The following is a 23,248-nucleotide window of genomic DNA, read 5'->3' on the forward strand; positions in this document are numbered from 1 at the left end:
AAGACAATCCTTGTTGAAATAGGCCAGGAGGAAAGAGTTCTCATAATCTCTCAACTACTCTGTGAAATACATCCTTAAGATCAAAAGGACCACCAAGTTCTGATTCCACTTTGTATGGTTTACCTCTTTCAATGCTGTCATTTGCTCTTGTACTTCATCTCTAAATACTTCATCTCTATTTCTTATATTCTGCAGTACCTAACTTGTGTTTCTACGAGGCTTATGTAATATCTGGACAGGAGTGAAAGTGGGGAAGAAAAAGCCCTGAGGCTGACCTACCATCCATGAAGACCCTCACTACTGCCAAAGTAAAGAAAATGTGATTACTGGTGTTGTCACCTTTGATAATAAAGATGTTTGTTTTACTTTACAGTATTTTCTGGACATCATGGTTCAATTTGGGGAGGAGGCAGCTTCAATATTTAGATGACACAATATTCATTTCAGAAAAATATTAGTGGAATGATTCAAAATGCTTTTTAAGAGAGTCACGGTCAATCCAGATCATCTTCCCAGATATTTTTTAAATTCTAAGGTGAAAACAATCCTAAGGATATAACAATTCTTTTTTTTTTTTTTTCCTGGTAAGTATACTGAGACTAAGAACATTCAGCAACTTGCCTAAGAACGTACAGCTAGGAAGCTACATGACTGTAATTGGTTGGCTATCCTCTATACCATGGCCAGATACATCTAAAATGCTGGTCTGACCCAGAGAAAAGAAATGTATATAGTGGATGAATAAAATCAAAAGCTTTGGGTCTCAGTTTCTTTATCTGCAAAGAGCAGTTGGTCTAGATCCGAAGCATGCAACCCTCCCACCCACATACACCTTTTTTTCCCCCCCTCAAAGAAAATATCTGGTAGAAGTCCAAATACATAACAACTAAAAGTAGTGTTTTGGGTCTTGTGCCTCAAAGAACAGCCTGAAACAGCTGGAATAGATGATCTCTAAGGTCCCTTCCTTGGCTTTTAAGCCAAGACTTAATCTCCAAATTTCTATGACTTAGAAAAGTATTAAATTATATGCATACTTAAGGTTATGTAGATTTGTTTTTATGAGATACTGCTGGTAAGATCTCTGATTTATTGCATGCCAAATCAGAACCACAACTCTCAATTCAAAGATGTTTCTTATGAGAAAAATACAATTCACTTTACTTAACCATTTGTAAGAGATATGTGTACTGTACAAAATGATGTCCAGATCTCTGACTGAATCAACAGATACACAGCACTAAGGAAATGTAAATTGGGACCCTCATTTGGGAGAAAGCAACAAATCCTGACAAAAGACGTTGATTTCAAATAATAAAATAGTAGGTTTGTATATTATGCCTGTGGGTTAACATGCAATCAGTCTAGTCTAATTCTACATGCACAGTATTGTATTATTAAATAAGATGTTTAAATAATCTTTAAGGTATTATAGTATAATTTCTTCAAACACTAAGAAAGATTTTATTATTCCAAAATATTAAATTAATATATTTAGAGACTTTTTTTTCACCAAAAAGTATTGTTTAATTTTGATCCCTGAAGCTTAACGTGATGCTTAGAATGATGCTGAGGAAAGCTCCGTACCATTGTCTCTTTTAAGTAACTAGGACATTGTTTTGATGTGTCTCAATCACTATGAACTTCTACTACACATGTAGGGTCTTAACATTCTTTGGAACATGGGTACCTTGAGAATTTGATAAGATATAGAATCTCTCTCTGAAACACTGTACTGGAAACACTTGCATACAGCATTCAGGGGCTTATGGATACTCAAAGGTCATTTCTATATAAGGATCTAAGGGTCTCAGGCAAAGAACATTTACAGGTGCAGTGGAGGTCTACAGGAAAACAGGAGGCCAGCTCCCATAACTTCAAAACTTATTAGCACTGTGACATTTGTAGGTTCTATAGCAGGATTCCTCACTTCAGCACTACTGTCATGTTGGACCAGATAATTCTTTGTTGTGAGGAACTATCCTGTAGTTGTAAGGATGTTTATCAATATCTCTGCATTATCCATTAGATGCCAATAGCCTCAGTCATGAAAATAAAAATGTCTCCAGATATTGCCAAATGTCTTCTTGGGAGCAAAATTACCTCTAGTTGAGAACCACTGTTCTAAACAATGATTAGAAGTCATTTCTGAAAAGAAGGGCTATTTCATTACTTGTATCAGAGAAGTTATATATTATTTTATTTGGTACTTGATTATATAACATCTATTTTACTTTAGAGTTTTCTTCCAACTAAACCAAAGGCAGCTAAAGTCACCTTCTTTTGTATTCCATAATATTTAACATAGTGCCAGACACATAGTAAGTACTTAATAAACACTTAATTGATCTGTCTTGAAGGAGGAATTCTTATTTCAAGCCAACTGTTTGATCTTGTAAGTTTGGAACATATTCTCTCCAACAGAAAATGAATCAAAACTTTAGGATATAAATAAATAGCCTTTATCCCAAAGTGGTCTGGGTATGTGTGTTTAAGGACCTATAGCTGTAGAAAATTCATGAAATATTATTCTCAGAAAATATTTTAAACTTTTTTTCTGATATTTAGTTGGTTTATAACAACAAAGAAATAGTTATCTTCAGTTCAATACAGTCTGTAATTTTTTTGCCTGGCTCTCACTTAATACACCAAATGTGTATTAAGTAGAATGACAAACACATTGCAGTGAATGAACACAACACCATGATAACTTAAAAATGCTTTGTTCTCATTGTCATCATGAGGTCATTTATATCTCTTGCCACAGATCACAGTTGTTTATGCTCTGGTTCTTAAAAATATGTCCATCCCAGAAGCCTCTTGGCATATGCACAAGAACATTCTTCAGACAGTTTTAGCCTCATTTGAGAGAAGCCACTATGTGACTAAAAAACAACTTCATTATAACTGTTTTTAGTTTTGCACAAATTTGTTTTTAAAAAGTTTAAGTGTATAGCCAAGGACTGCTGAATTAGTTAAAAATAACTCAATAATCCTACAAATAAGAGGTAAAAAACTCTTTCAAAGCCAGCCACAAACAGATGATTCAATTATGACAATAATTTAAGTACAATCCATTCAAAATTATTTTGGTAGTTTGCATATATACAAAAATACTTTCAAATATGTTTTTAAAATCCACTAAAACAAGACTATATATTTCTCCTGACCTTACTCATTTGAAATATTTGAAAAGTCTTCAAGGGGCAGGACATGAATAACTTAACTCAAGTAGGTAGTATAGTTGGTATTGTTTATAAAAACAAAATGCATATTTTAAGATTTCTGATATAGGCTGAAACTGGCACTTTTTATTTAAGTGAGGACTTAGGATCCATTGAGAATACTTATGAACATTTAATGACTCAATCTTTATTCATGGTTATAATTCCAAAAGCAGTTTTTAAAATGTAACTAACTACCACCACCACCACCACCACCACCACCATCAGAGAGAACTCCCAACTTGGAATTCATTCTGTGTATAAGGGTTTTAGAGGAAAACCACCAGCCATCTCCTGAAGAACACTGAAATCAAAGGTATCTGTTCAAATGGGCCAGTTATCCTCAATGGGGTAGGCAGAGGGAAGAACACATTTACTTATATAATAGAAGTCACAGGAATACTTGGTCCATGTGAGTAATGAGGATCTTCCCGGTGGTATTTTTTTCTCCACAATAATCAAGTGATTATGTACTTAGGTATCCTTAAAGCATACTGGATAAGTCAAACTATCAACCTTTGAAATAAGAAAGGTAAATACTGGATATGTTTTGAACTTGGTTTAAGACTTGTTCAGAACAAGAAATTGTTTAGAACATGTTCAGAATCTGGTTCATAATTTCTTTTTTTTTAACTTCTGTAAATCCCTCTTTCTTAAATTCTTACAGTACTATATTCTTTTATTCTATACCATTTATCACAGTTGCAACTTCATACTTGTGTGATTTTTAAAATTATTATTAATGGCTGCCTCCTTTACTAGCTTGCAAGCCTCATGAAGATAGAGACCATAGCTTGTTTCCCCCCCTGGCCTCGCAAGAGTACCCTGGTGGCTAGTGGAGGACCTAAACAGACACCTAATGTCTGTTAAAAGAAAAGTACAAATGAAAGGATAAACAAGTCAAATTTGTTCCCAACCTATAGATAGAGGGCAACAATGCGTGAAACTAAAAAGTAAAATAACTAGTTCGGGGAACAATAGTAAACAGTAAGAATTATCAATCAGATAGAACTGATACAAATGCTCCTTGTACACACTTAATACTGTTACAATACGGTTATACCTACTATGTGGAAACAACATAATAAAGATAAAAAGGATAAAAGGGTAGAGATAAACTACTTGGACTGGAAATGGCTTCTCCCATAACATTTAATTCTGTATCTCCCAAAGCATTCAATGAGGTATCCATAGAAAATACCTAAAAAGTATGTACTGAATGAATACATGTTAATGTTTTTTGTTGTTGCTGAATGTCTAAAAACTATCAGTGGGTAGCAACTGTTTTACATTTGCCTTGAATTTGAGCTTATACTCTAAGCTCTTCTAAATCTTTTACTCTCCCTTAAGAGTGATGCCTTCCATTTATAAGTATTTTCAATTTATTATGAACCAAGCTGTCCTCACTTCTTAGAATTGAATGTTCTTAAAAAGCCGACTTCAAATACAAGACATTTGGGCCTCATTAGGGAGCTATTGTTTTCTGTATTTGTCTGTACTTTGTTTTTTTGTTTTTTTTTTCCCCTTTCAAGTAGTTTGTAATCACAATGTATATAATAACAAGCTGTCCTAATAATAACAGAATAAAATTCTGGCTAACTCTGATGAAGCCATTTTGCTATTTAATTTATGGCAAAGAGGAATGACAACTGTTTATTCTACCCTTATTTTTTACATGTAATGTTTACAGACAAGGTAGAAAGTTAATACATAATTTTTAAGAAGGGCTAAGATGTAAGGAAACAAAGGGGATTTTTTGGAGTCTAGTCACAATAAGAAAGCTCAAATAGAAATGTTATACTAGCTCAGAAGCAAGGACTTTCCCTTGGGGACATACATCCATCCATTATGGTCTAGCATGGATCTTGGGTTTTAATGGGCTGCTAGCCAAGGAGGCAAGAGGCAATGTTCAGTGTCTGATTATGGTGGAAGTTCCTATCAGAGACCACTACCTCGAAGCCAGGATCCTTAAGGGTACCTTCAGTGGGTGCTGCCCCTCCTCCAAAAATTTAGAGGGAATGAATACATGCCTTTTTGGGCTTTGGCTTTGAGCAGAACAAGGGAAGTAAAAACATGTTTTTTTCCCCAGAGAATTTATAACCACAAGCCTACAAATCCATGGGTTTGTGGCTAGAATTCACACTATCTGTGTGGCCCCAAATACCTCAAACCAAAAATTTGGTTTCAATTGGTCTTGGAATGGAAGTGCCCTTAGGCGTCTGGCAAATACTTTCTAAAGCACTCTCTGAAGAAGTACTTTTGACCCAGGCCTCTGAGAATTCCCATAGGTAAAGACGGATCCCAGAACAATGAGATCACAATAAAAAGCCAATATGAGCCAGAGTCCGCAGAAACAAAATAATACAAAAACCAGATCTATAACAGCTAGAGATTTTGGAATTATCAGATACAGAATAAGAAATCAGCACATTAAAAAAAAACAAAAGAGAAAATTAAAAGATAAGATTATCAAAAATATGAGACAGATTTGGAAACAAAACTTCCTCAAATGAAACATATAACTGAAATAATAAAGTCAACAGCCAAGTTAAACAGCAGCCTATACAGAGGTAAAGAAAAAAAATGAATGAACTGAAAGACAAACTGAAGCAATTACCCAGCATGCTTCATAGGTTCAAAAGTATGGAACATGTGAGTTATCAGAGATAGAATGAGAAGGTACCACACATATCAAATGGGATTTCCATAAGGAAAAAATAGAGAACATGAGGAAAACACAATATTTTAAGAGAAAGTGATTGAGAAGTTTTCAGAACCAATGAAAGATAATAATCTTCAAGACTGTGGGTATCCTGTTAACTCTACACAAGATTAAAGCTACCAAGCAAAAATATGATCTAGATAAACCAAAATGAAACCCTAGAACACTAAAGTATCTTAAAAGCCAGGGACAAAAGATAGCACTGTGGAGAAAGGCAACCCTTTCCTAGCAGGGTTCAGAAGTGGGCCCCTGGGACATGGAATTAAGATGGTGTGTTCTTTAGTTATACTGGCTTCCTCACCTGTAATTGCCAACAGGAGTCAAGGGGGAGTCTTGTGATACACAGTAAATTTGCCTCTCCCCAGAATGGGGTTAAGTAGGGGGACTACCTTGGTGCATCCATGGCAACAGAAGTAGATACCCCTTCCCTAATCTTCAATACTCACAGCCTCACCACCAAAATCCGCCTTGAACCCACCAGGAATAATCTCTGTGCTTTTTATCCCTATTTTTGGTCACCCCAAAAAGCCCCTAATCATCAGGTCCCCCCTAATCTCCCATGTTCTTTTTTTTTTTTTTAATTTTTTTTTCAACGTTTTTTTAATTTATTTTTGGGACAGAGAGAGACAGAGCATGAACGGGGGAGGGGCAGAGAGAGAGGGAGACACAGAATCGGAAACAGGCTCCAGGCTCCGAGCCATCAGCCCAGAGCCTGACGCAGGGCTCGAACTCACGGAACGCGAGATCGTGACCTGGCTGAAGTCGGACGCTTAACCGACTGCGCCACCCAGGCGCCCCTCTCCCATGTTCTTAATCTCAGAAGTTAACTATACATCTACTTTTCTGCCACTATCTCTTCTTCCCTCCACTCTCTACCTCTAAATCTCTGGAATTAACAGTGCATTAACAGTAAAAACTCAATTATTATGTCTCTGAACATTTTCTTCATCATCTTGCTTTAACTGAATTTTGGCCCTGCCCTGAAAATACTGCAAACTTCAGTACTCGCAAGTGGTTTGTTGTTGTTGTTAGAGTTTGCTTTCTTCAAAGAGCCTTCAACCAATTGTTCTGGGGGGGCAGGGTATATATGGGGGTCATTTGTACTCTTTATCCAGTTTAAGAAGTGTGGTACTAGTCCAGGGATAGACCGATTAACTAATAAGACAGAGAGCCCAGCAATAGATCCAGGCAGTTTTGTTTGTTTGTTTTGTTTATGCAGAATATATTCAATATAGACAAAATCCATGCAATTTTGAAACTCTGGTACATGACAGAGGTGATAGGTCAGATTATTGGGGAAAAGGAGAGATTATCTAATAAATGGAACAGGATAAAAAAAAACTCTATGTAGGGGCTCAGTTAGTTGAGAGCCCACCTTCAATTGGTTGAGCGTCCACCTTCAGCTCAGGTCATGATCTCATGGTTTGTGGGTTTGAGCCCTGCAGCTGGCTCACTGATGTTAGTGTGGAGCCTGCTCCAGATCCTCTGTCCCCCCTCTCTCTCTCTCTCTGCCCCTCCCCCGCTCACACTCTCTCAAAAATAAACATTTAAAAAAATCCATGTAGAAGAAGATGAAACTGGATGTCTACCTTATATCATATAAAACATCAATTCCTGATTAATCAAGGACTTAAATGTCAAACACATCAAAACTTTCTACCTTTAGTAGAAAATAAAGATGAATATCAGTCTCATCTGTATAGAAAAGGATTACTTAGATGAAACACGGAGACCATTAACTATAATGACTGACTTAGCAATATTAAAATCAAGAACTTTTATTCATTAGATAAACCTCCAAGAGAGTGTGTGGCAAGGGGTGGAGGCTGGGGAAGAGTTTCATATTGAAGAAGGACAAAGGACTGTTATCAAAAATCCTATAAAAGACAAAGGACTGTTAGACATATCACTTCCATTTCACATTTCATTTAGAGTAAAAGCTAAAGTCCATCCAGAGGTCTCAAAACCCTCTGTGATTTGGCCACCTTTCTGCCCTCATTTTCTACTACTCTCCATTCCCTGGCTCATTCTGCTCCAGTCACTTCTGCTTTAGTGTTCTTGGGCATATCAGAAATACTCCCCCTAAAGGCTTTTGCATTTATTCTTTCCTCTGCCTGAAATGCTCTTTCCCAGGATAACAACTAGTGTGTACTGTCCTTTCCATTAGGTCTTTGTGCAAACACCACTTTCTCAATGAAGCCTTTCCTGACTGTCCTATTTAAATCACTACCTACTCTCACCCCTGAACTTCCTACTCCCCATCCAGACTTTATCTTTTTGTTTCTATAGCCCTTAATCACCACTTCATTATTTTACCTATTCACTTTCTATCTTCCCTTCTCTCCTTTCTCCTAACCTCCATAACCTAAAATGTAGGACCCCATAAAAGTCTGTTCAGTGTTCCATGTCCAGAGAAAAGAAGAGTCTGGCACGCATGGCAGGAACTCAACAAATATTTGACAGTAACACACACATTAAAACCATACTGAGATACCATTACTTATATATTCAACTGGCAAAAACTGAAAAGCCTGACAATATCAATTAAAGATGAGGATAAAGAGCTTTGGGAACTCACGGAAACTACTGGTTAGAGTAAAAGCTGGGAAAACAATTCAGCACGACCTAGTCAAGGTAATTCTGTGAGCAGGCTCCACAACCAAGGAATTCTACATATACCTAAGGCATTCTCTCTCTGTGTTCCTAGGTGAGAAGTCCAAGAATGTTCACAAAGATATTGTTTATGATAGAAATAAACTATAATAACTGTCAATAGAACAGCCACATTGTTACATATCTACAATGGAATTCTGTGTAATAGTGAAAATTAATAGACCATATCTTTATATATTGATATGGATAATCTCAAAAATAGAATGTTAATAGAAAAAAGGAAATGATAGAAGGATACAGAGAAGATACTTTTTATAAAGGTCATAATTAACAAAACTGTTTAGGGATATATGTATATGTGGTAAAATGATTACACAGAAAAAGAAAATGATTAACATGAAATGTAGTTTCATAGTTTCCTCTGGTAGAGGAAGGAAGAGGTTGTAACTGAGGAGTCTCATAAAGGACCACAGATATTGGTAATGTTCTTTCATTTTTTAATTTAATTCTTAAAATGTATTTATTTAAAACCAAGTTAGTTAACATACAGTGTAGTACTGGTTTAAGGGGTAGAACCCAGTGATTCATCACTCACATATAATACCCAGTGCTCATCCCAATAAGTACCCTCCATAATGCCCATCACCTTTTTAGCCCATCCCTCCACCCACCTCCCCTCCAGCAACCCTGTTTCTTCTTTGTATTTAAGAGTCTCTTATGGTTTGCCTCCCTCTCTGTTTCTTATTTTTCCTTCCCTTTCCCTATATTCACCTATTGTGTTTCTTAAATTCCATACATGAATGAAATCATATGGAATTTGTCTTTCTCTGAGCTATTTAGTTTAGCACAGTACATTCTAGTTCCATCCCCAACATTGCAAATGGCAAGATTTCATTCTTTTTCATCGCCGAGAATTCCAATGTATGTATATACCACATCTTCTTTATCCATTCATCAGTCAATGAACATTTGGGCTCTTTCCAGAATTTGGCTATTGTTGACAGCACTGCTATAACCATTGGGGTGCATGTGCCTTTTTGAATCAGCATTTTGTATCCTTTGGATAAATTAGCTAGTAGTGCAATTGCTGGGTTGTAGGGTAGTTCTATTTTTAATTTTTTGAGGAACTGTCATACTGTTTTCCAGAGTGGCTGCACCAGCTGCATTCTCACCAACATTAATGTAATGTTTTTTCTTAAGCTGGTACACAGGTGTTCATTTTATTATTATTTTTTTTAACTGCAGAATACACTGTTTACATTTTGAATTTGTTTTTTTATACAGGTAGTAAAGTATAAAAAAAGTAGTTAGTGCTTACTCTTTGACAGCTGTGTGCTAAAATTAAAATGGCTTTCAGTTGTCTTTTGTCATTTACTCTCCATCAAAATAATAAGTACTTGTACCCAGATTTTCTGGTACCAAGCCCTCTATGCTCTTTTCATAATCACAGTAAACTATTAATGCTATGACAAATTTCACTATAAGCAGGTCTCAATCTAGACAGTGTATTTGAAAAATCTACCTATAAATTAGTGGCTTGAAACTGAGCCTAACTATTTTCCTCCCTGGAAGAGTTTCTGACCACAGAAGCTATTAATATAGAAGGACATTTTGAGGCCAGGGTCCAACCAAAATTGTATTTCTAAGTCAATTAAAGAAAAAACTTTATATTACAAAAGTAAAAGGAAATGAAAAACACATCAACCTCCCTAGCATTTCAGTATTTAACAACTTTTCAAGTTAGATTTTTCTTGCTGCAACCTAAGTATTTCCTTCCACATTTAGCTGGAGTTTATATATAAGTAAACTATACACTCTGACTACTTCTAAAAAGATTTTGCAAATAACTGCTAGGTAGCAGTACCCTGGCAAACTTTTTCCTATTGCAGTATAAATGATAAATGTTTACATAGCACACTGGAATAAATGGAGGAGGCAACCAGAGAAGGAAACCAACCTGAGGGCTCTGGTTGGCCTAAGGTCTAAAGGGATCAACACTTTGGCAAATTTGTAATCCAAAGGCAGTATATTGGTTGGGAATCTCTGACACAGACTATCATTTAAAGGTTACTCTTTCAACTTTTCCAGGATGTGTAATTAACCCAGAGTCTATTTCATTGGCAATGTCCTCCATTACATTTAAAAAATTATAGAATGAGAGTGATATAGAATGAAAGTACCAGTAAAACTTAGGACTTTGGGATGCCTGGGAGGCTCAGTTGGTTAAGTGTCCAACTCCTGATTTTGGCTCAGGTCATGATCTCAGTTTGTGAGATGGAGCCTCGTATCAGGCTCCTTGAGGCTCTCTATCTGCCCCTCCCCTGCTCACATGCCCTCCCTCCCCCCAATAAACACATAAACATTTTAAAAAACCCAAAAAAAATTGGGGCGCCTGAGTGGTTCAGTTGGTTGAGCGTCCAACTCTCAGTTTCAGCTCATGATCTCATGTGAGCCCCGCATCAGGCTCTGTGCTGTGAGTGTGGAGCCTGCTTGAGATTCTCTCTCTCCCCCTCTTCACAAAGACTCACATTGTCTCTGTCTCTGTCTCTGTCTCAAAATAAATAAATTTAAAAAAAATTTTTAAAAACAACAACAAAACCTTAGGACTTCAATACTTCCACAGTTTATCTTATGTCAGCACTGTTTCTATTCTTAGGGATTCTTTGGTGACATAATCTACTAAGGAAACCATGACAGACCAAACATTCTTTAGGCCTCAAAAGATAGAATCTTGGAATACCAACTAATAACATGTAGGCCCAGAAGCTTGTAGTGTTCAACAACAAACACTCAAAAGATTTCTCTTGCCTTTTCTGTTTGTTAACTTCCAAAGCAGCTTATTAGTCAGAGGACAGCCTTCTCTGACATCATCACACAGGTGACCCTGGCTGCAGACCAAAATGTTCCCAACAGCCTGAGAAGTCTATGAAAGTACACACTAGGTCATCCCAGGTAAGTGCTTATTGTTTTTTTTTAAATAAAATTTCTCCAAATTCTCAAATAAAATTCACTGAACACATCTTTACGTATCTTTGTGTACACAAGAGTAAACATATACAGGTTGAGAAGAGCACTAAATGAAGATAGTAGGCACCAGATTTAATTAGTAATCCAAGGAAAATACTCTTTAAAATTTTTAATGGGTACTTAAGTTAGACACATCAAGGTTTGAAATATAGTTTTTCTATCTCCCACCTTTGTGATCTTGAGTAAGTCTGTGCCTAGTTAAGTGTTCTGTAAGATGCATTAATAATCACTAAAGAATTGCTGGAAGAATTTAATGTCATATTTTTTATAAAGCACCTAGCACAGTTTCTGATACAGAATAGGCATCCAGTAAGTGCAAATTTCTCCTCTAAGAGCATTGTATTTATTTATTTTATTGATTTTTTTTGAATTTTTTACTTATTATTTTTTATTTGAGGGACAGAGCGCACGAGTGTACACAGGAAAGAGGGACTGAGGGAAAGAAAGAGGGAATCCCAAGCAGTTTCCATGCTCAGCACAGTTGGAGATCATAACTAATCCTGCAATCACAACAATTCGGGGATGGTGACCTGAGCTGAAATAAGGAGTTAGCTGCTCAACCAACTGAGCCACACAGGCATCCCCAAAGAGCATCTTAAGATGTAATTCTTCTGGGGTACCTGGGTGGCTCAGTCAGTTAAATGTCCAACTCTTGGTTTTTGGCTCAGGTCATGATCTTATGGTTTGTGGGATCAAGCCCCACACTGGGCTTTGCTTGGGATTCTCCCTCTCTCCCTCTCCCTCTGCTCTTCCTCTGTGTTTGCTCACGTGCTCTCTCTCTCTCTTAAAATAAATAAACTTAAAAAAAAAAAATGTAATTCTTCTTGATCAAAATTATGCATCCAAATTACTTTAACAAATATTTTAAAATCTCCCCCATGCTTCTACATAAAGGACTAACGGGAATCTAAAATGAAATCTATTTTATGACAACCAAAGCTGAAATGCTTAGAAAAATCTTGGTTAAGTCCTTTGCAGCCAGAATTCCCTATTTTATGTGAGTCAATTCTTAGGGAAGCATATGCCTTCAAAGTACATGCTTCAACTTACCACTAAGGCATATTATTTCAAACACCAAAGGGAACTCACTCAAGTCACAATTACTGGCACTCCTCTTTTGGCATACAGAGGATCAGGTTTTCAAGCTATGCCAAATAATTTAACAGATACAGGTTTTCCATGTCACTGAATGAGTAAAATGAGTTAAGGATATATCTCTTGACAGTTCATTTGATGAGTGCTATCATTAATGAAGATTATCCTAAGGGAAGAAGGTCTGCAACCTCTTTCTCGAGTAGGCAAACAATGTCTCATCAGGCAAACAGTGTCAATGTGAAATGAGTAATACAGAGCCCTTCCCACATGAAAATCGACAGATTCAGCCTGCTTAGCCTAGCCACCAGTTCAAGCCACAGACATTTTTACTGGCTTTATCTTGGACCTCATAGCTGAAAATTATCATTGCACTATATAGTCAGTGAACATCTGTCTACAATAGTCTAACCGAAAGGGCACTGAGAAAGGCTGGCAAACGTTTCAGAGAACCAGAATATGGCATATGGTCCCACAGTGGGATTAAGTTTTGTATCAAACCAAAGATCTGCAGAAAGTACATATGTCCTTTCCTTTATGTGGCTTCAAAACCTGAACCTACTGTAGAAGCTAGTTTTGATTCTGTGCAAAATGTTATTAGCATTTCTGAGGCATCTTCAGAAGTGAAAAAAATGTTTCCCAGTTAGCATCATGAATTAATAGAACTGTTTCAAGATATATGATAAGAGACGTGAAGATGTTCTACTATTAGGAATTTACCCTAGGGGCACCTGGGTAGCTCAGTTGGTTAAGCATCCGACTTTGGCTCAGGCCATGATCTCATGGTTCTTGAGTTTGAGCCCTGCATCAGGTTCTGTGCTGACACCTCAAAGCCTGGAGCCTGCTTCAGATTCTGTGTCTCCCTCTCTCTCCCTGCTCCTCCCCCACTTGCACTGTCTCTCTCAAAAATAAATAAACATTAACAATAATAAATTAATTAATTTTAAAAAGAGGAATTTACCCTAAGAAACCCCAATATAAGGTTATTATGTTATCCACAACAGCAAAACATTAGAAAGAGCCTAAAACACAACATTAGGGGAGTGATTCATCATTTATATATCAGAAACACAATGGAATGTGGTACAGGCATTATGATTATAAAGATTATTTAGAAACAAATAAAAATAAGTATGAAAAATGAAACAAAAAAAGGAGAACTCAAAATGAGGGTCTAATATAATCAATTATGTCTGCTTATAGAAAATGTATGAAAATGAATGTGTTACAGTTAAAATATGGAAGCAACCCAAGTGACCATCACTTGGATGGATAAGTAAAATGTGGGGGCATGCATGTACATGTGTGTGTAATAACAAAATTATTCAGCCTTAAAAAGGAAGGAAATTCTGACATATGTTACAACATGGATGAACTTTGAAGACGTTACACTAACTGAAATAAGCCAATCACAAAAGGACAAATCTTGTATGATTCCATTTGTGAGTTACTTAGTGTGGTCAAAATCATAGAAACAGAAAGCTGAATGGTGGTTGCCAGGGGCAGGGGAGAGGGAGAATGAAAAGTTACTGTTTAATGGACACAGATTCAGTTTTGCAAAATGAAAAATAGTTCTGGAGATGGATGAGGGTATGGCTGTACAACAACATGAATATACTTAATACCACTGATGGTACACTTAAAAAATGGTTAGGATGGTAAATTTTATATGTATTTCATAACAATAAAAAATATCAAGAAAAAAATCAATGTGTTTAGTAAACATAACGTTATATGATTTTCCAGTTTCAGAAAAAAAAAGAACAGTAATGAAACTGCTGAAAGTAAGTAGTCTGAGTGGATTCTATCAGAATAACATATGGAACATGTGTGAGAAAAATGATGGTTGGCTAGCGAGGCAGTTAGCATATAGAATGATGACGTGGGGCAACCTCAAACAGAATAGGCAAAAGTTCTGCTTTAAAGACCAAAGAATTCACAACTTCAAACAAATCAGCATAGCTGTGGGCTGTGGGAAAACAATACATGAAACAAGCTCACTCTTCTTGAACTGACTTCAGGGAGATTATAAATCTGTGGCAAAAGTACTACTGTCTGGAAATAGTGGCTACAGATGCAAACAGTACAACTGAAGTGATATATGGGCAGAGAAGGAATGACTGACTAAAAAAAAGTCATCCTAGATGTTTGCAAGCATCCCAAGACAGCAGACCAATTAACCTGAAACTTCAAAACATACAGGAATTTTAGCACTTTCTGAAACTATGACTGGTATACAAAAATATCCTCAATTCTTGCTTCAGATATTTTTTTAAAGCTTTTTGGAAAGCTCTTTTTAAAATTAAGTCTTAATATTGTTAAGAGAGAAAATAATCTTTAAAATAATCCAGGAAATTCAGAGAAATTTACTGGCAACTCTATGTAGAAAATGTGCTACCAATCAATGTTTTTTAGATAACCCTAGCTGTTTTCATTTTTATTACACATTCCACAAATGATTCTTTTTTTCTTTTTTTCACATCAAAAAGTTTCAGCTTATAACCTTACAAAATCCTTACAGTCAATGTGTTAACTGGATGATTCATGGAAGGAACACACACCCTACAATTCTAGCCACTTACTAGCTGTGTACAAGACAGAATAATGTGCTGCAAACTCATTTCCATCCCATCATCAAAACACAAAGCATACTGCAAATTCTTTAGCCTAAAGTTCAGGTTTCCCATTTAATGCTTTCCTCTCCACTCAACTCAAAACTTTACACATCTGGTTATTTTAAAAGTTCCAACCAAAAAACATTTTTGTGAATACATTTCAAATAATGAATACATTGACAATGATTGGATATACTGATATAGCCAAAAGTAAATAGTGAACAGGTTTTGAGATGTATGAAAATTAAAATGTTTGAAACTGGGCTGCCTAGCAAAAAATACCCAACTGATTCAAAAACATTTTAGTTTTGAATAGAGAATAAATAATGCAAAGAACATAGGTATGTGTCATTAATGGGTCTCTGTGTTTAAGCTTCCCACTGGACACTAAACAGAAGCATGAGGGTGGAATAAAGGGGAAAAAAGGAAGGACAAAGGACAAAGTGGACACCAGAATAAAAACAGAATTACAACTGTAGAGGGTAGAAGAAAGAGTAAGTTAAGGAAGAGCTGTACCCATACCTTCTGGCTGAGTGAACTGACTGAGACAGTAAGAGGAGTCCTTGCTGCTTCTCCTCTGGCTTCCATGTCTCCTTTGAAAAAGAATCCTACAGCTCTAGGTATCAGACAAGAGCTCCCTCAAGAAATTCAGTCTCACCACATTAAAGCTTTAGTACCACCAGTACTAATCTCATTATGCCCTTTATCCCTATTTTAAACTGTCACCACAAGAAGTCTACAACTTCCGACTCATCTCATAAAGATTGAGAACATTACCATTTCTCACTTTTCCCCAACAATGAAGGCCTTCTACAAGTTAGTCAGTTACAATCGTTCATTAGTAGTCATTAACAGAATTTTCTTCATTTACCTGCTAATCTGAGTCTCACTGAAACCTGTTCTCCTCTGGGGCTTATATCCCAAATATCCTTTTTAGGTGGTGAATTTTTCTTTCCCATAGTTTGTCCTTACTACTAATTGCCACCTCCAGTCCACTGGCTGGCCCTTCTCCCTAAAGTCCCCAACTGTGAATGGCATGTTATTAGACTATACTACCTACAAGCCCTTTTTAATTTTTTTTTTTTTAATTTATTTCTAAGTAGGCTTCACACCTAGTGCCAGAGCCCAGTGAGGGGCTTGCACTCACAACCCTGAAGACCAAGACTTGAGCTGAGGTTAAGAGTCGGATGCCCAACTGGGTGCCACCCAGGCACCCCTACAAGCTCTTCTTATTGTAGATACCTAATAACTAGTCTCTCCCCTTATATCTTGAAAAGCTAAGCCCTTGGCTCACTGCCACTCTCCAATATAAGCGCTGTCATATTGGTGATTGCAATATCTACACAGATGATCTTGGGCCTTATAGTTCACTGACCTCCTCTTTTCCTATTACTCTATACTCCATCTTAAAAACTTACTCCCACGACCATAACTAGACCATGTCATAATCCTAAATTGTAATCTCAGCATAATCTTAATTTCAAGTATCCTACTCTTCAAACACTAGCTGTAATCTTTCCATTATATTCTCTCTAGTATCTAACTTTCTGTCTCATCTCATAGGGACCTACAATCCATCGATCTTCTCACCTCTTCCCCATCCCTCATGCTCAACATACCCTCATTTTCCTCCTAACCCAATATAGATCCCTTGGTCCATCATGACAATCACTGCCTTGCATACAACTTTCAATCCCCTTACCCCTCTCCTGCTTGGTCATAGTTGGTTGACAAATCTACTAGACTGGTTTAGTCCAAATCTCCCCTTACTCCATGATTGCACCACATCATTAAATGTGGCTAAAGAAAAATATAATTATGTTGACTTATCTAACTTTACGTGAACATGAACTGCAAGTGCACCCTTATTGATGTTCAGCAGTACTATTAAATTTCCCTCTTTACCACTCTCTTAGACAACTATTTCATATCTTCTTTTTGTCCAAATCTCTATCTCCTCTCTTATCCCTACTCTCAGCTGATGACCTTCTTCCTATTTCACTTAAGAAAATACAAGCAAATAGAAGAGCACTACAAGCTGTCACTACCATTTCTACCCATTACCCTGTGATCAGACTCCTTGCCTTCTCTCTTGGTACAATGGATGAAATGCCCATGCACATAGATCAAAAGCCAATTCTTCCACTTGTGTAAAAATATTCCAACTCTTTTTGCCTACTTTAGAACACAGTTCTCTGTGCATCATCATTTTTTCCTCTCTCTGGTGGGTCATTTCTAGAAGCATGTTACTTTCCCCATACGAAAGAAAAATGCTCTCTTGATCTTACTTCCTCCTCCAGTTTCTTTCCCATTCCTCTGTGACCCAATATAGAAAAACTCCTCCAGATCTGTCAATCCATTGGTCCATAATAAATTAAGAAAGGGGGTAGATGTTAACTAATAAACGTAGAAGGAATGACAGAAAATCAGCAGTTTTCAATGGATGGTACGATAACTTGATTCAAGCAAGTATCATCAAAGAATGCAATGCCATCAGATAGGATTTTGGGGAATAGGGTAATTTTATACATCCCACAAATTACTTACCAGTTACCAAAAAAAAAAAAAAAAAAGTGCCTTTACAATGGAAAAACCAGTCAGATGCCACCTTAACTGAGTGAGCAAGGTTAACAGCACAAATAATGGGACAAACTGACATCAGGAACTTCATGATATGAAGCAATGGGTAGTATACAACACCATTTATGGAGAATTCTTACCAAAACCTTTCTCTCTGAATTAACTGTGAGAAAACAATCAGACAAATCCAGATTGTGGGTATTCTATAACTCACTACTGTAGACTTTAAAACTGACTGACACAATCACGAAAGAACTATAAAGAATATTATTGGAATGAATGAGAAATTTGACTATTTATCAATATTAAATTCCTTTAGTGTGATACTGTGCTGATGTAGAAGACTCTGTTTTTGGAAGTTACATGTTGAAGTACTTTTTAGAGATGAACTGTCATGATGCCTATAACTCTTGAACAGTTAAATACTTTAGAAAAAGGAATTGTCTGTACATGCTGTCTCCAATTCCACCCCTCATTCTCTCTTGAACCCACATTAATCTTATCCCTTTCATTCCACCAAAACAGTTAAAAATCACTGGATATCTGATGATCTCCACACCGATCATTTTTAGTCTATATTTTATTGACCCATCTTTTCATTGAAATGCTTTCTTCACTTGGCTGTCTGGATACCCTACAATCCTGAATTTCCTCCTGTGGTTTTTGGTGGTTTCTTCCCAGTTGTCTTTGGATAAATCTATGTATGTTTTCCTCACCTTCTAAATGCTGCAGTATTCCAGGGATCAGTTTTTGAACTTCTTTTCTTCCTTTCTACCTATACTCACTCTTTTGGTGTTCTTCACTTTCAGAGGCGTGGACAAGGAAGATATCCAAATTCAGATCTCCAGCTATGACCTCTTTCCTGAACTCTAACTTGTATATTCAAATGTCTCCTTGACATGCCTATTTTGAGATATAATAGGCATCTTAAAATTAACATGTGACTAAAAGAGAATTTTTGAGGTTCCTTTGCAAACCTATTCCATCCACAATCAGGAGTAGTACAATAGCCTCTTGACTGATTTTCTCCATTTTGTCCTTGCCTCCTACCTTAATCTACCCTCAAGACAGCACCCAGGATGATCCTGTTAAAAAAATAATTCAGATCTTATCACCCCTCAGCTCAAAACTCCAACAGTTTATCATCTCAATCACAGAAGAAGTTCAAGTCCTTCTGGCTCCACATTACCCGTCTGACCTCATCTATTATTCTTTTTCCCACTTACTCACTCCAGTCACACTGCTGTCTTTGCTATTCCTTAAACACAACAGATAAACTATAGCTTCCGGGCCATGTATTTGCTTTTACCTCTGCTCTCATACTCTTCTCTGCATGTCTCACTATCTGACTTCTACTAGTTTCTGCTCAAATACTTTTTTTTATTAGACTCATCTGAACATAAGATTTATGAGGTCAAGGATTTGTATGTTTTGCTCACACTGTGTCTAGAAAAGTTCCTGGCATTAGCAGGTGCGCAATAAGTATTTGAAGGAAAGTTGGAGTGCTGAAGGATATTGAGAAAAAAAGAAACAGATATCCTCTTCACTAGCATCTATTAAACCAAAGATAACTAAGGAAAAGAGGACTTCTATCATATCTAATGTTTTAAGATTATAAACAAACGTCATTATTTGTTCATATTCTAGACGGAATTTCAAAAATATTATTTACATATACCCTGTATCATCTACAACCAAAAAATTGTCACATCGATTATTTGAACCATAATGTAAGAGAGGTTATTTAACATATGAGCTAAAACTGACTATCCTTCATTTATATGTACATTACAAATTCCCTAATGAGGCACATTCACTGGTGAAGACCCAACATACATCACCTTATCTATTTATCAAAATGAGTCAGCCAGGATACATTTTTAGTAACACACTGAGATGGGAAAAATTACTCCACAAACATCAAAATAATGAACCACAACTTTATTTAAAAATTTTATCATTCAACATTTTTACTTACTCATAATACTAACTAATGTGATCGTATTACTACATTTGCATAAGGAACTAAAGTATCAACAGAAAGTCTAGTTTATTCTAGTTGTTACATCAATGTACCTGTTATCTGCCTCCTTTAATACTATACCTTTAAGGAATTAAACTCATGCTGTTACTATAGTATATAACCCAATGTAAAAAGATTAGAAGTTTAAATACTCTAAAATAAAATTCCTTTTAAAAACCAAATGATGCTAAGCAAAATTAGTCAGAGAAAGACAAATATCACATGACTTCACTCATATGATAACTTTAAGACACACGGGAACACAGATGAACACAAGGGAAGGGAAGTAAAAATAATATAAAAACAGGGAGGGGGACAAAACATAAGAGACTTTTAAATATGGAGAACAAACAGAGGGTTACTGGAGGGGTTGTGGGAGGGGGATGGGCTAAATGGGTAAGGGGCATTAAGGAATCTACTGAAATCACTGTTGCACTGTATGCTAACTAATTTCAATGTAAATTAAAAAAAATAAAATTTAAAATAGTGTAAAAAAAAAACAAACAAACCATATTCCAACAAGTGTTAGTGATTAAGGATACTTATTTTTCTGAAAAGCTTAATATTTTGGAAATTCAAGCCACAGAACACCTAGTAAATGAGATAGTATAATCTCATACTGACCCTTTGTGGTTTATTGAAGTATAACATAAAATCCCTGTGGTTCCAGGTAACTATTACTGGGAACACACATTTTGCTGAACACAAATCCACCAAAATTCACATATGACATGAATAGTACTGTAGCTTATCAGGTACCTTTATAAATATCTCAGTTTCAGCAAGAAAGGTATTATTAGTCCCACTTTCCAAACAAATAAACAGATCCTGAAGATTAGCTTATTTGTGTCATTTACTATATACATTATATAAAAGGCCCTTTATATTTACACACATGCACATTTATGCAGATACTCGTGTGCATGCACATACCAAGGATTCACAGATAGCAATACTCTATTTGAGACTTTCAAAAATACTATGGCTAAAGACTTAAAAAATATATACTATATATTAGAATATCAACTGTCCTCCATTCAATTAGCAGTAAAAAAAAGAATATATTTGGGGTGCCTGGGTGGCTCAGTCGGTTAAGCGTCCAATTTTGGCTCAGGTCATGATCTTGTGGTCCGTAAGTTTGAGCCTTGCGTCAGGCTCTGTGTTGACAGCTCGGAGCCTGGAGCCTGTTTCAGTTTCTGTGTCTCCCTCTCTCTCTCTCCGTACCCTGCTCATACTCTCTCTCTCAAAAATAAAGTTAAAAAAAAAAAAAAAAAAAAAAAAAGAATATATCCAATTTTGATGGTAAGTCCACAAAACTGGCACTTTTACTTATTGCTAAAGGCATTATAAGCTAGTACAACCCTTTTGGAAAACAATTTGGCAATTATCTCAAGACACAAAAAGTATTCATGCCTTTTCCTAGTAATTCCATTTCTGGGAAGTTATCCTATAAAAATAATTCAAAATATGGAAAAAGCTATAGATTATTTATAACGTCCTAGATGCTTGGCATCTGAGATTTAACATTTGAGGTTTTGACACTGGTAGTTTTAACAACTTGTGAGAGAACCACAGGTTGATCCACAGCATATGTCAAGTTGCTATGTGAATGAGAAAGTCACAGAACTACCAAGTGAGCTTGACTGCCAGTATTTAGCTTTCTTTGTGGTCTGACTGCTCTCTAGATGCTCAGAAACATTTCTAAAATGGGGACAGAGGGAATGGACATGTTCATTAAAAAACTGTTTAAAAGTAAAAAGCCCTATGGGGCACCTGGGTGACTCAGTCGGTTAAGCCTCCGACTTTGGGTCAGGTCATGATCTCATGGCTCTTGAGTTTGAGCCCTGTGTTGGGCTCTATGCTGACAGCTCAGAGCCTGAAGCCTGCTTCAGATTCTGTCTCTTTCTTTCTCTGCCCCTCCCTTGCTCATGCTCTCTTTCTCAAAAAGTAAATAAACATTAAAAATAAAAGGCCCTAAAATAGTAAGCCAGTTACTTGGCTGGTGATGAATGTGAAGAGTCTAAGAAAGTACTGATATTTTTAGGTTAAAATTAGTAATGGTCTTCAGTCACATTTCTTTCCAATACCTTAAGTCTACCAGAGTGAAAGATCAGAAATATGATTAAGTGTTCAACAACAGAGAGATGATAAATCAATCCATCTAATCACTCAGTGGCTGAATTAGGGTACTGGAATTAACAGACAATAATTTTTCATTTTACATTTTCAAGATATTTTCTGTGACATTAATATTACATCTAGAAATTAAACTCAAGATTAAAACGTACTGCTACACAGAAAAAGGAAGAGTTCACATTTCATTTCATAAGGTCTGCACTACCCTGATACCAAAAACACTGCAAGAAACAAAAACCATAGACAAATATTTCTGATTAACACAGGTGTAAAAAATCTAACAAAACATTACTAAATTGAATTCAGGAATATGTAAAAAGGATAATACACCATGACCAAGTGAGGTTTAGCCCCAGGAAAACTGTATTACTTATATCTTCCAGGTATAAACAAGTATAAATATCACTTTTTTGTAATTTCCCTATATAACTATATTAATGTAGACAAAAGTTTGATCTGGTCCACTTGACAAAGCTGAAGTATTTGCTATAAAACTTCTCAATCAAGTTTATTATAAATCTGCTTTCTCAGTCAATTCAACACTCCAATTCAAAATGTTCATTTTAGGGGTGCTTGGGTGGCTCAGTCATTTAAGCGTCCAACCCTTGATTTTGGCTCAGGTCATGATGCCATGGTTCATGGGATTGAGCCCCAGGTCAGACTGCACTGACAGTGCAGATCTTGCTTGGTATTCTCTCTCCCCCTCTCTGCCCCCCACCTGATCATGTGCATGCATACTCTCTCAAAATAAAATGATAAAAACATTAAAAAAAATGTTCATTTAAAATATCTTCATTCAATGAGTTCATTCTAAGATTAAACTGTAATTACAATGTATTTTACTTAAAAGACAGAATTCAACATTCCATGGAATTATAAAGTAAAGAACCTCAATCATAAAGTGAAAGATGTTCTTCACAAACATTCTCAAGTGGAATGGTTAGATCACCTTATTGTGAGACTTACTGAAAAGAGCATCTAACCCCTTAAAGCAGCCTCTTTGATTTTTTTGGTGGATAATTCTAATGATGAAGAGAATTACTCTTTATATTAAATTAAACTCTACCTTCCTTCAATTTTTACTTACTAGCAGAAGTACTGACTTCTGAGATAATAAGAGCAATTAAGTCTTCATTAATACAGTCATCCTGCAAATACTTGAAAATAACCAGTAAGTCACTTTGTAGACTTTTCCTCTCCAGGCTAAACTTGAGTTCTC

General features: G+C 36.2%; 1 protein-coding gene across 2 annotated transcripts in view; it reads right to left on the reverse strand.

Annotated features, from left to right (window-relative positions):
- Nucleotides 1-23,248, reverse strand: part of ESF1 (ESF1 nucleolar pre-rRNA processing protein homolog) — a 63,526-nt gene that overhangs the window by 16,813 nt on the left and 23,465 nt on the right. The gene's annotated exons all lie outside the window — the stretch shown is intronic.

The sequence above is a fragment of the Panthera pardus genome, unplaced genomic scaffold (genome assembly GCF_024362965.1).
Source record: "Panthera pardus isolate Hobbes unplaced genomic scaffold, ASM2436296v1 HiC_scaffold_25, whole genome shotgun sequence".
Taxonomy (NCBI): domain Eukaryota; kingdom Metazoa; phylum Chordata; class Mammalia; order Carnivora; family Felidae; genus Panthera; species Panthera pardus.